The following is a 13,791-nucleotide window of genomic DNA, read 5'->3' as shown; positions in this document are numbered from 1 at the left end:
TACATGCTCCTGACTTCCATCAGAAATAAATGAAATTATGCAGCAATTTACAAAGGCACAGAAAAAAAACCATAATGGAAGTCAAAAAGTAAAATACCGCAGGTGCGAGAAATCGGAAGTAGAAATAGAAAAATCTGGAAATACTCGGCAGGCCAATAAGCCTCTGTGGGCAGCAAAAGAGAATTAAAGTTTCACATTGATGCCATTTCATCGGAAGTGCATATGTTAAAGCTGCAACTGGTTTTATCCGCCCGGGGGGGGGGGACAAAATAGGCTGGAAGGCACAAAATGGTAATGGGGCAAGTAGTCTGCAAACTGCATGGTTATTATTAATTTTAATAAAGAAAATTGAATAATTTACTGTTGAAAAAGAAAAGCAGAAATTAATTTCCAACCACGTTCAAAGCCTCATTTTGTTTCCTGATTTTAAAGTTAGATTTTAAAACTATACCTATTGAAGCTTCAGGAGTGTACTCAGATTGACACTTTGAGGGTCAAAGTATGAAAACATCAATCAAGAAAATACCTCAGATGGGGCAGAACAGTCTTCCCACTATAAAGGTTCAGATGGTTTTGGTGTACAAAACTCTTTGCTGTTTAAAATCTCTTCAATGATGCATGTGAAATTGAAAACTCCTGCCAAAGTCAGGAGTTTGCCAGATAAAAAAAGATCTTTCATTCATTGTTCCCTAATTTTTGTACACCAGAGAATCAATATTGTGCCCAGTGTGCTTAGGTGGGGCAGTGGGGTCGAAGGTGGATGTCAAGGACATCTCTCTCTGTCTCAATGAATGTACAGTGACAACCATTACATATTGGGAAAAATTTGTCTCAATTGTGTTTAGGTAGCACAATGGTTAGCACTGTTGCTTCACAACACCAGGGACCCGAGTTCGAATCTCGGCTTGGGTCACTGTCTGTGCGGAGTCTGCACGTTCTCCCAGTGTCTGCGTGGGTTTCCTCTGGGTGCTCTGGTTTCCTCCCACAAGTCCCAAAAGACGTATTTGTTAGGTAAATTGGACATTCTGAATTCGCCCTCAGTGTACCCGAACAGGTGCCGGAGTGTGGTGACTAGGGGGTTTTTGCAGTAACTTCAATTGCAGTGTTAATGTGAGGCTACATGTGACACTAATATAGGTTATTATTAAATTTACAAACCTGGTGGCTGTAATTATTGGTCAGTTAAGGGCCACAGGATATTTTTCTAAGAATTATTGGTTAATTTAATTGTGTTACGACTCGGTCAAGGGGGGGCTGGAATTGACCATGCCCTAGTTCAGGGTGCTGTAACAGCACTGACACACCACATTAAAATTTAGAGAGCCATTATCAGTTAAAGAAAACCACTGGCCAGCAAAAATAGGAAGTTATGGCTTTTCAATACAACAAGGTAAAACTATCTAGCACTTCCAAACTGGGTTGACAGGATAAGTAACAAAGTTTTAATGTAATTTTACTAATTTCCCCTTGAGGCTGAAATTCATTACCATTTTGTAGTTGATCTGATAAGAGGGTGTTTAAGCAAGATTAGGAATTGGGAGGAGCCTCCATGAGCTAGAGGGTACAATAACTAGCACTGGCGGGAAAGACCCTTAGATGTTTCTTACATCTTTTTTTCTGAGAGGATCGTAGGTCTATGGAATTCTCTTCCCAATGCCCGCAATGGATACATAAAAACATAGAAAATAGGAGTAGGCCATTCAAGCCTGCTCCTCTATTCATCATGATTATGGATGATCATACAACTCAGTAACCTGCTCCCGCTTTGATCTTTCGCCCCAAGAGCTATATCTAACTTCTTCTTTAAAACATACGTTTTGGCCTCAACTGCTTTCTGTGGTAGAGAATTCCACAGGCTCACCACGGTCTCGGGTGGAGAAATTTTTCCTCCACTCGGTCTTACATTGTCTACCCCGTATCCTCAGACTGTGACTCCTGGTTGTGGACTCCCACGCAATTGGGAACATCCTTCCTGCATCTACGCTGCCTAGTCCTGTTGGATGTCTATAGGTTTCTATGTGAACCCCCTTCATTCTTCTAAACTACAGCAAATATAATCCGAATCGACTCAATCTCTCCTCATGTCAGTTACGCTATCCCAGGAATCAGCCTGGTAACCCTTGCTGCACACCCACCATAGCAGAAACATCCTTTCTCAGATAACGAGCCAAAATTGCCATAATATTCCAGGTGTGGTCTCACCAAGGCCCTGTATAATTGCAACAAGTCATCCCTACTCCTGTACCCGAATCCTCTCGCTATGAAGGCCAACATACTATTTTCCTTCTTCGCCACCTGCTGCACCTGCATGATTACTTTCAGCGACTGGTGTACAAAGACACCTAGGTCTCGTTAAACATTCCCCTCTCTCAATTTGTAGCCATTCATACAATTATCTGGCTTCCTGTTTTTGCTAACAAAGGGATAACCTCACATATATCCACATTATGCTGCATCTGCCTTGCATTTGCTCACTCACTCAGCTTGTCCAAATCACAATGAAGCATCTCTGCATCACCCTCGCAGTTCATCCTCCCACCCAGCTTGGTCTCATCTGCAAATTTGAAGATATTACACTTAGTTTTCACATCTAAATCATGAATATATATATATTTTGAATAGCTGACGTCCTAGCACTGATCCCTGCGGTATCCCAGCAGTCACTGCCAGCCACTTGGTAAGACTGGCTTGTTCCTACTCTTTGTTTCCTTTTCTCCAACTAGTTTTCTATCCACCTCAATACACTGCCCCAATCCAATGCGTTTCAATTTTACACACTAATCTCTTAAATGGGATCTTATTGAAAGCCTTCTGAAAGTCCAAGTAACCCACATCACCCTGGCTCCTCATTAATTCTACTAGTTACATCCTCAAAGAATTCCAGTAGATTCTTTGAGCATGATTTCCCCTTTCAGTAGTTAGTGGTGTCCCTCAGGGATCAGTGTTGGGCCCACAATTGTTCACAATTTACGTAGATGATTTGGAGTTGGGGACCAAGGGCAATGTGTCCAAATTTGCAGACAACACTAAGATGAGTGGTAAAGCAAAAAGTGCAGAGGATACTGGAAGTCTGCAGAGGGATTTGGATAGGTTAAGTGAGTGGGCTAGGGTCTGGCAGATGGAATACAATGTTGACAAATGTGAGGTTATCCATTTTGGTGGGAATAACAGCAAAAAGGATTATTATTTAAATGGAAAAATATTAAAACATGCTGCTGTGCAGAGAGACCTGGGTGTGCTAGTGCATGAATCGCAAAAAGTTGGTTTACAGGTGCAACAGGTGGTTAAGGCGGCAAATGGAATTTTGTCCTTCATTGCTGGAGGGATGGAGTTTAAGATTAGGGAGGTTATGCTGCAATTGTATAAGGTGTTAGTGAGGCCACACCTGGGGTATTGTGTTCCGTTTTGGTCTCCTTACCTGAGAAAGGATGTACTGGCGCAGGAGGGTGTGCAGAGGAGATTCACTAGGTTAGTCCCAGAGCTGAAGGGGTTGGATTATGAAGAGAGGTTGAGTAGACTGGGACTGTACTCGTTGGAATTTAGAAGGATGAGGGGGAATCTTATAGAAACATATAAAATTATGAAGGGAATAGATAGGATAAATGCGGGCAGGTTGCTTCCATTGGTGGGTGAAAGCAGAACTAGGGGGCACAGCCTCAAAATAAGGGGAAGTATATTTAGGACTAAGTTTAGGAGGAACTTCTTTACCCAAAGGGTTGTGAATCTATGGAATTCCTTGCCCAGTGAAGCAGTTGAGGCTCCTTCATTAAATGTTTTTACGATAAAGACAGATAGTTTTTTGAAGAATAAAGGGATTCAGGGTTATGGTGTTCAGGCCGGAAAGTGGAGCTGAGTCCACAAAAGATCAGCCATGATCTCATTGAATAGCGGAGCAGGCTCGAGGGGCCAGATGACCTACTCCTGCTCCTAATTCTTGTGTTCTTGTGTTCATAAAGCCACGCTGACTCTGTCCGAACCTGCCACTGTTTTTCAAGTCCACTGCTATTAAATCTTTTATAATAGACTCTAGAATTTCACCACTACAGACATCAGGCTGACTGGTCTATAATTCCCCGTTTTCTATTTACCTTTCTTTTTAAATAGTGGGATTACTTTAGCTATCCTCCTATCCGTAGGAACTGTTCCAGAGTCTACAGAATCTTGGAAGGTGACCACCAATGCATCCATTATTTCTAGGGCCACTCTCTCAAGCACTCTGGGATGTAGATAATCAGGCCCCGGGGATTGACAAGGGAGTCAAAGCGTTTGGTGTGGACAGAAAAGTAGAGTAAGACAACAATCAGATTAGCCTTGATATTAACAAACAGCAGAGCTGGCTTGAGGGCCAGGAACTCCTGTTCCTGATATGTATGTTAACATGTCTCTATTGTCTTGAGAGTGGGGACCCTCTACTGGCAGCGGTAAATGCCGGCCAGACACCCCCTGCAATCCAAGCTGATCTTGGCCATGATAAATTGCCCTTAGTGTCCAAAATTGCCCTTAGTGTTGGGTGGGGTTACTGGGTTATGGGGATAGGGTGGAGGTGTTGACCTTGGGTAGGGTGCTCTTTCCAAGAGCCGGTGCAGACTCGATAGGCCGAGTGGCCTTCTTCTACACTGTAAATTCTATAACCTCACACCATGAACCTAATTTGCTGGTGTTAGAAGGACATCAGTGAACACTTCCATAAAAAAAAAGAACTTGAAATCAGTCAAGGAAAGTTAGTAAAAGCCATGTGGTACTCTGTAGTCATCCAAGCAGTGCCGTGGTTCAAAATAAACCAAAGTCTCCACAGATAGAGATGTTACATCAAGTATATCTTGTGCTCAACAGTAATATATTTGTTCTTTGCGCAGTAAATATTTAATATATCCCTTCTTCTACCTATCCTGCATTTATTGACCAAGAATAGCAGAAAAAACCTCCTATTTTAACTCCAATTTTACCTGGTAGGCCGATAGAGCTAAGGCGAGCACAGGGCAGGATGGTGGCGCAAAGGTTAGCACAGCTGTCTCACGGCGCCGAGGACATGGCTTCGATCTAGGTCCCAAGTCATTGTCCGTGTGAAGTTTGCACATTCTCCCCGTGTCTGAGCGGGTATCAACCCCACAATTCAAAGATATGCAGGGTATGTGAATTGGCCACACTAAATTGCCACTTAACTGGAAAAAAAAATTGGGTACTCTTCCATTTTTAAAAAAAGGCAAGCACCAACATCTGCTTGAGACACGAGTGTGATTTTAACTACGGAGTATTTTTTTTTTTTTAAGTGGTGACCCCCAAAGAAGCCGGAAGTGGCAGCCAGTAGCCGAGATAAAAGGAATGGTCTTTGGCACTGGGATAAGTTTCAGGAAGGACATTTCGATGGGAGCTTCTGATTGAGAAAGGAGGGAATCTGAGGATCTATGCAGACGGTGATCCCACTGTTACATTAAATTTGTTGAGCCCTTTTTGTAGGCATTCCAAACAGATACCCAAAACATGCATTCATTAATATGCAAGTTTGTGCACCTGCTAAAGAACCCCTTTCCAAAACCTGTCTGCAATGATTGAGAAAGATGTGGACAGCTCATGCTCATTAAAAAACTAATCATTTGTTTTCTTAAAAGACATAAATTGCTTTTTTGAAATAATCGCCCTGATATTACAGAAGTGTACTTGTTCTTCACCAGCCTGCTCTAATCCCCACACGTGATATACCCGTGTTCTGCTGTTGTTAGTCAGGTGGTCTGATAATTATGCAGATCTTGTGAAGGCATGACCAGTGCTGGTGGCATTTCATCCCAAATATACCAACAAGAGTCCGATTGGCAGAGACAAGCTTGTTGCACAACTGGGTGCCTATGCCCAAACTAAGTTTTAGGTCTATATCTTGCACAAAACCCAAGGTGCACTTACTTATCCAATCTTTTGAGTAGATGGATTGAAATACTTTAGTGAGATGAAACCATATATTAAGTTGTTTTATTTTATCGACAGACAGTAAACATACTGAAAGTGATGTCATGATCAAAACTTACTCACTTCATGTCTCTTCGTCACAGATAGGAAATTAGTAAACGATGTCACACCTAACCCACACAAGAACATAGAACATAGAACATAGAACACTACAGCGCAGTACGGGCCCTTCGGCCCTCGATGTTGCGCCGACCTGTGAAACCATCTGAAGCCTATCTGACCTACACTATTCCATTTTCATCCATATGTCTATCCAGTGACCACTTAAATACCCTTAAAGTTGGCGAGTCTACTACTATTGCAGGCAGGGCGTTCCACACCCCTACTACTCTCTGAGTAAAGAAACTGCCTCTGACATCTGTCCTATATCTCTCACCCCTCAATTTAAAGCTATGTCCCCTCGTGTTGGTCATCACCATCCGAGGAAAAAGACTCTCACTGTCCACCCTATCTAACCCTCTGACTATCTTATATGTCTCTATTAAGTCACCTCTCAGCCTTCTCCTCTCTAACGAAAACAACCTCAATTCCCTGAGCCTTTCCTCGTAAGATCTTCCCTCCATACCAGGCAACATCCTAGTAAATCTCCTCTGAACCCTTTCCAAAGCTTCCACATCCTTCCTATAATGTGGTGACCAAAACTGCACGCAGTACTCCAGGTGTGGCCGCACCAGAGTTATGTACAGCTGCAGCATGACCTTGTGGTTCCGAAACTCAATCCCCCTGCTTATAAAGGCTAGCACACCATATGCCTTCTTAACAGCCCTATTAACCTGGGTGGCAACTTTCAGGGATTTATGTACCTGGATGCCGAGATCTCTCTGTTCATCTACACTACCAAGAATCTTGCCATTAGCCCAGTACTCTGCATTCCTGTTACTCCTTCCAAAGTGAACCACCTCACACTTTTCCGCATTAAACTCCATCTGCCACCTCTCAGCCCAGCTCTGCAGCTTATCTATGTCCCTCTGTATCCTATAACATCCTTCAGCACTATCCACAACTCCACCGACCTTCGTGTCATCTGCAAATTTACTAACCCATCCTTCTACACCCTCTTCCAGGTCATTTATAAAAATTACAAACAGCAGTGGCCCCAAAACAGATCCTTGCGGTACACCACTAGTAACTGAACTCCAGGATGAACATTTGCCATCAACCACCACCCTCTGTCTTCTTTCAGCTAGCCAATTACTGATCCAAACCGCTAAATCACCTTCAATTCCATACTTCCTTATTTTCTGCAATAGCCTACCGTGGGGAACCTTATCAAACGCCTTACTGAAATCCATATACACCACATCAACAGCTTTACCCTGATCCACCTGTTTGGTCACCTTCTCAAAAAACTCAATAAGGTTTGTGAGACATGACCTACCCTTCACAAAACCGTGTTGAGTATCGCTAATCAACTTGTTCTTTTCAAGATGATTATAAACCCTATCTCTTATAACCTTTTCCAACATTTTACCCACAACCGAAGTAAGGCTCACAGGTCTATAATTACCAGGGTTGTCTCTACTCCCCTTCTTGAACAAGGGGACAACATTTGCTATCCTCCAGTCTTCCGGCACTATTCCTGTCGACAAAGACGACATAAAGATCAAGGACAAAGGCTCAGCAATCTCCTCCCTGGCTTCCCAGAGAATCCTAGGATAAATCCCATCTGGCCCAGGAGACTTATCTATTTTGACATTTTCTAAAATTGCTAACACCTCCTCCTTTTGAACCTCAATTCCATCTAGCCTCGTCGACTGAACCTGAGTGTTCTCCTCGACAACATTGTCTTTCTCCAGTGTAAACACTGACGAAAAATATCCATTTAATGCTTCCCCTATCTCCTCTGATTCCACACACAACTTTCCACTACTATCCTTGATTGGCCCTAATCTTACTCGAGTCATTCTTTTGTTCCTGATATACCTATAGAAAGCCTTAGGGTTTTCCTTGATCCTATCCGCCAACGACTTTTCGTGTCCTCTCCTCGCTCTTCTTAACTCTCCCTTTAGGTCCTTCCTGGCTAACTTGTAACTCTCAAGTGCCCTAACTGAGCCTTCATGTCTCATCCTAACATAAGCCTTCTTCTTCCTCTTGACAAGTGCTTCAACTTCCTTAGTAAACCACGGCTCCCTTGCTCGACAACTTCCTCCCTGCCTGACAGGTACATACTTATCAAGGACACGCAGTAGCTGTTCCTTGAAAAAGCTCCACATTTCGATTGTACCCATCCCCTGCAGTTTCCTTCCCCATCCTATACCTCCTAAATCTTGCCGAATAGCATCATAATTGCCTTTCCCCCAGCTATAATTCTTGCCTTGCGGTATATACCTATCCCTGCCCATTGCTAAAGTAAACATAACCGAGTTGTGATCACTATCACCAAAGTGCTCACCTACATCTAAATCTAACACCTGGCCGGGTTCATTACCCAGTACCAAATCCAATGTGGCCTCGCCCCTTGTTGGCCTGTCTACATACTGTGTCAGAAAACCCTCCTGCACACACTGCACAAAAACTGACCCATCTATAGTACTCGAACTATAGTATTTCCAGTCAATATTTGGAAAGTTAAAGTCCCCCATAACAACTACCCTGTTACTCTCGCTCCTGTCAAGAATCATCTTTGCAATCCTTTCCTCTACATCTCTGGGACTATTCGGAGGTCTATAGACAACTCCCAACAGGGTGACCTCTCCTCTACTGTTCCTAACATCGGCCCATACTGCCTCAGTAGACGAGTCCTCAAGCGTCCTTTCTACCGCCGTAATACTTTCCTTGATTAACAATGCCACACCCCCCCCTCTTTTACTATCTTCTCTGTTCTTACAGAAACATCTAAATCCTGGAACCTGCAACAACCATTCCTGTCCCTGCTCTACCCATGTCTCCGAAATCGCCACAACATCGAGATCCCAGGTACCAACCCATGCTGCAAGCTCACCCACCTTATTCCGGATGCTCCTGGCGTTGAAGTAGACACACTTCAAACCAGCGTCCTGCTTGCCGGTGCCCTCTTTCGAACTTTTAACCCTATCCCTGACCTCACTACTCTCAACATCCTGTACACTGGGTCTACAATTTAGGTTCCCATCCCCCTGCTGAAGATTAACCTTTTTTGGTCATCTTTCCAGTGATGACCTGAAGACAAGTGAGTTTTCCCTCATTAGGTCAAGCTCCTTTCCCAGGCCTAACTGGACTGGCTGATTTGAATACATATTTTTTCCTCTCCTTTTCTTTAAGTTATTTCAGCTTCAGAAGCCTAGCCCAAGATTTCAACAAACCATTTGCAGAGCCCTTCACTACAATATTACTGTACATTCAGCAAACATAAACGCTAATGATGTATTTAATTTCAAATAAGATGGTCTCATGATGATTTAAAACTTGACAACAAGTAAAGATGAAAGCCCAGAAGCATTATGAAATCAAAATATGAAAGACAGGTCAATTCGCAGACTAGATTTTCTTTGGAAAACCTATACCTACAATGATTAGAAAACATTAATTTTCAAATTAAAATGCCAAATATTAGTGCAACTAAACCAGTAACTCAAATGCTTATTTCTAAAATTCGTGATGCTCAGAAGATAGATGTGTGGAAACAATACTTATACTGTAAACCACTTGGCAACTATTAACACCAAACAAAATGATTTATACAAAATAAATTTGCTTCCAAAATATTTCACAACAAATTAATGTTGGATCCAAGTGAATAAAATGTAATATTTTGCAAACAACAACTATAAGGCTCAATAGTATAAATTATACATCCTTAACTACCAACCAGAAATTGAAGGAATTAGAGTCCAATTTTTCAGTCATTCAAATCTACCAACCGAATCAGAATGAGCTGTGTCAGTTCCTGACCAGGACTTAATATGTCTATTCACTCGCATTCATTTTGTCCCTCCTTTGTTCAAGCCAATAACTTCCTCACTGGCCCAGATTCTACCATACATAAACTTTTGATTCATCCAAAGCTTTATTGCCCACATCCCATAAGACATAACATCCTACTCCCATCATAGCCCTGTGTTCAATGACCTCCATTAGCTTCCCATTCCTCATCAAATCAAACTTCAAATTCCTTGGCTGGAACTTCCAGCTGTTCATGCTGGCAGGATCTTCCAGTCCCTCCAATGCTGCACCCCTGCGGTGGGTTTCCCAGCAGCGAGGGTGCATTTAACAGAAACCCGATTGACAATGGCAGCACCAGAAGATCATGCCGCCGGCCAATGGAGAGCTGCTACTGCTGCTGAGAAACACACAGCGGGCTGTGTTGAAAATCCCACCCCTCAACGTCATCACTAAACCCTCAATAGTCTCATTACCAAACTCTGCAACCTCCTGTAGCCCTTCCACTATTCCAACTCTTGTCTACCAGACATTTCTCAACCCTTCATATTTCCATCAGTAACCTTCAGTCATTTAACTCAACACTATCTCCCAAAACCTGCCTAACCTTACTACGTCTCTCTACAGTGCACCTCTTCAGCTTGTTCCCCTAATTTCCCCCTATTCAATTCCAGCCCTCTACTGTAAAACATAGGATGTTTTGTTATGTTAAACGGAATGCATAAGTAAATTTTGTTCTGAAGCATCTGATTCGTATCAAGGAGGAAAGATGGAACTTGCACTTTTATAAGCGCTTTTCACATCCTCAGGATGTCTCAAAGTGCTTTACAGCCAATTTAATTATGAAAAGCAGTTGTTATTTGAATGTAGGGAAACATAGCAGACAACTTGCGCACTGCAGGGTCTCACAAACTGCAAGGAGCAATGATTAGATAATGATTTTGGTTGAGGGATAAATTGTGGCCAATACATCTGAAGAACATCCCTGCTTTTCTTTAAAAGAAAATGCCATTGCAGAGCCTTGGAAAAGCTGGTAACTTTGACAGTGCAAAACTTCCTTCAAACTGGATTGAAGTCCAAGCCTAGGGTGGGACTTTAATCCATTGCCTTCTGACACAGAGGCAGGATTGTTACCACTGAGCCACGGCCCACACTACACATAAATTAGATAAGGAAACTGAAGAAACCCTTCACGCATCGTTTGAAGACTCAAATTCTACTCTGCAAAGTATTTAGATGAACAAAAAGACTTTCAGTTTTCTAATTCAAGCATTGCGGTTTTGGAATATTCCATTTAAGCTCCCAAGCTGTGGACATAATTATTCTCCGCAAAATAAAGTTAATTAATAAGACAATTGTGAAATGCATTCAAATTAACGTAAACAAATTAGAAGCAAGAGACATATTTAAATGGTATGCAAATATATCAGATGATAGCTGCATGGCCATTTGGATTTGGAAAATGTCTCTGAACTACTTTCTCCCTCCCCTTTTCTTTGTAAATCATACACTCATCTCCATCTTTTGATGTCCTGGCCCCCAGGAAAATCCTTGCTGTTCATGCTACATCCTCCCATTCTTTGCCACCCAAGACATGCCAAGGTTACCCAATCCCACCCAGCCCTAGACTTCCTTCATTTTATTTTCTCTCACTTTGTTGAGAAACAGAGCAAAGAAGGATTTCATATGAAATGGTTCACTGTATTAGTCATTAGTGCCTATAAGGGATCCTCTGCTGTGCTTCCCCTTCTGGTGGAATTCATTTAGAGAATGTATTTGATTGAAATTAAACTGTATAGTTTGTCTATATATGGGCTGAAAGATATGCTCATTTATTTGTTCACAAGAAGTGGGCATTGCTGGCCTGGCCATGATTTACTGCCCATCCCCAATTGACCTTGAGAAGGTGGTGGTGAGCCACCTTCTTAAATGGCTGCAGTCCATGGGTACAGGCATCCCCCCCCAAAAAAGTTGCTGGGAAGTTACAGAATTTTAACCCCGCAACAGTGAAAGACCGGAGATATATTTCCAAGTCAAAATGTTTACGGCTTGGAGGGGAACCTGCAGGTTGTGATGTTCCCATCTATCTGCCATCCTTGTCCTTCGAACTGGTAGAGGTAATGAGTTTGGAAGATGTTGTCTAAGGATCCTTAGTGAGTGGCTGCAGTACATAGATTGTACACCTATTGACACTGCGCATCGTAGGTGGAGGTAGAGAATGTTTAAACTGGTGGATGGACTGCCAACCAAGCTGGATAGTGTCAAGCTTTGTAAATGTTGTTTGGAGGTCATCCAGGCAAGTGGCAAGTATTCCATCACACTCCTGACTTGTGTCTTGCAGATGGTGGGCAGACTATGGGGGGTAGCCGGTCTGATTAGTAAGTTCGCGGATGATACCAAGGTTGGTGGAGTGGCAGATAGTGTTGAGGATCGTCAGAAGATACAGCAGGACTTAGATAGGTTGGAGAATTGGGCAGAGAAATGGCAAATTAAGTTTAATCCAGATAAACGTGAGGTACTGCATTTTGGTAGGTCTAACAGAGAGGGGACATATACCGTAAATGGCAAAACGCTTAGGAATATAGAAAGTCAGAGAGATCTGGGCGTGCAGGTCCATAGATCTTCGAAGGTGGCAACACAAGTGGACACGGTAGTCAAGAAAGCATACGGAAGGCTTGCCTTCATTGGACGGGCCATCACGTATAAAAACTGGCAAGTCATGTTACAGTTGTATAGAACCTTGGTATGGCTGCATTTGGAATATTGTACACAATTCTGGTGGCCACACTACCAGAGGGACTGGTTTAGCACAGTGGGCTAAATAGCTGGCTAAATAGCTTGTAATGCAGAACAATGCCAGCAGCGCGGGTTCAATTCCCGTACCAGCCTCCCCCAACAGGGGCCAGAATGTGGTGAGTACGGGCTTTTCACAATAGCTTCATTGAAGCCTACTTGTGACAATAAGCGATTATTATTATTATTATGAGGAGGCTTTGGAGAGGGTGCAGAGGAAGTTTACAAGGATGTTGCCCGATCTGGAGTGTGTTACTTATCTGGAGAGGTTGAATCGACTTGGACTGTTTTCATTAGAAAAATGGAGGTTGAGGGGTGACCCGATAATGGTCTACAAGTGTATGAGGGGCATGGATAGAGTGAATGGGCAGGCACTCTTTCCTAGGGTGGAGGGGTCAGTCACCATGGGGCATAGGTTTAAGGTCCGTGGGGCAAAGTTTAGAGGAAATGTGCGAGACAGGTTTTTTTACGCAGAGGGTAGGGTGTGCCTGGAACGCGCTGCCAGGGGAGATTGTGGAAGCAGGTACATTAACAGGGTTCAAAACGCATCAATCACTGTTTGTCAATGTACCATTTGTCAACGTACTCTGTCGATTATTCTTTTTTGTCTACTATATACGTACTGTGTACATTCCATTGGCAGCAGAAATATACTTTTCACTGTACTTCGGTACATGGGACAATAAATCAAATCTTGACAAACACATGGATAGGATGGGTAGAGAGGTATACGGCACAAGGAAATGCTGAGGGTTTTGGCAAAGATTGGTATTATGATGGGTGCAGGCTTGGAGGGCCGAAGGGCCTGTTCCTGCACTGTACTGTTCTTTGTTCTGATTTGCTACCACATCCTCTTCCGCAGCTGATGAATCGGTTTTTCTCCACATTGAACACCAATTGAAGGAATACACCAAGGGTAGCAAGGGCACAGAATGTACTCTGAATGGAGGACTTCAATGTCCAAGCCTCAAAGGGCGCTAGGCTGGGTCTGCGGCAGGTGATGAGGGAATCAACAAAAGGAAAAAACCTACCCGACTTTGTTCTCACCAGTCTACCTGTCGCAGATGTCTCGGTCCATGACAATATTGATTTGTGACCACTGCACAGATATTGTGGAAACAAAGTCCCATCTTCTCATGGAGAATACCCTCCAACATTCTCAATGTAAATAAATTTTGA

General features: G+C 43.0%; 1 protein-coding gene across 3 annotated transcripts in view; it reads right to left on the bottom strand.

Annotated features, from left to right (window-relative positions):
- Positions 1-13,791, bottom strand: part of LOC119971343 (nuclear factor of activated T-cells, cytoplasmic 3-like) — a 199,503-nt gene that overhangs the window by 120,866 nt on the left and 64,846 nt on the right. The gene's annotated exons all lie outside the window — the stretch shown is intronic.

The sequence above is a fragment of the Scyliorhinus canicula genome, chromosome 9, assembly GCF_902713615.1.
Source record: "Scyliorhinus canicula chromosome 9, sScyCan1.1, whole genome shotgun sequence".
NCBI classification, from domain to species: Eukaryota; Metazoa; Chordata; class Chondrichthyes; order Carcharhiniformes; family Scyliorhinidae; genus Scyliorhinus; species Scyliorhinus canicula.
Note: the sequence above shows the minus strand (reverse complement) of the source record. Positions and strands in the feature narration are given on the sequence as shown.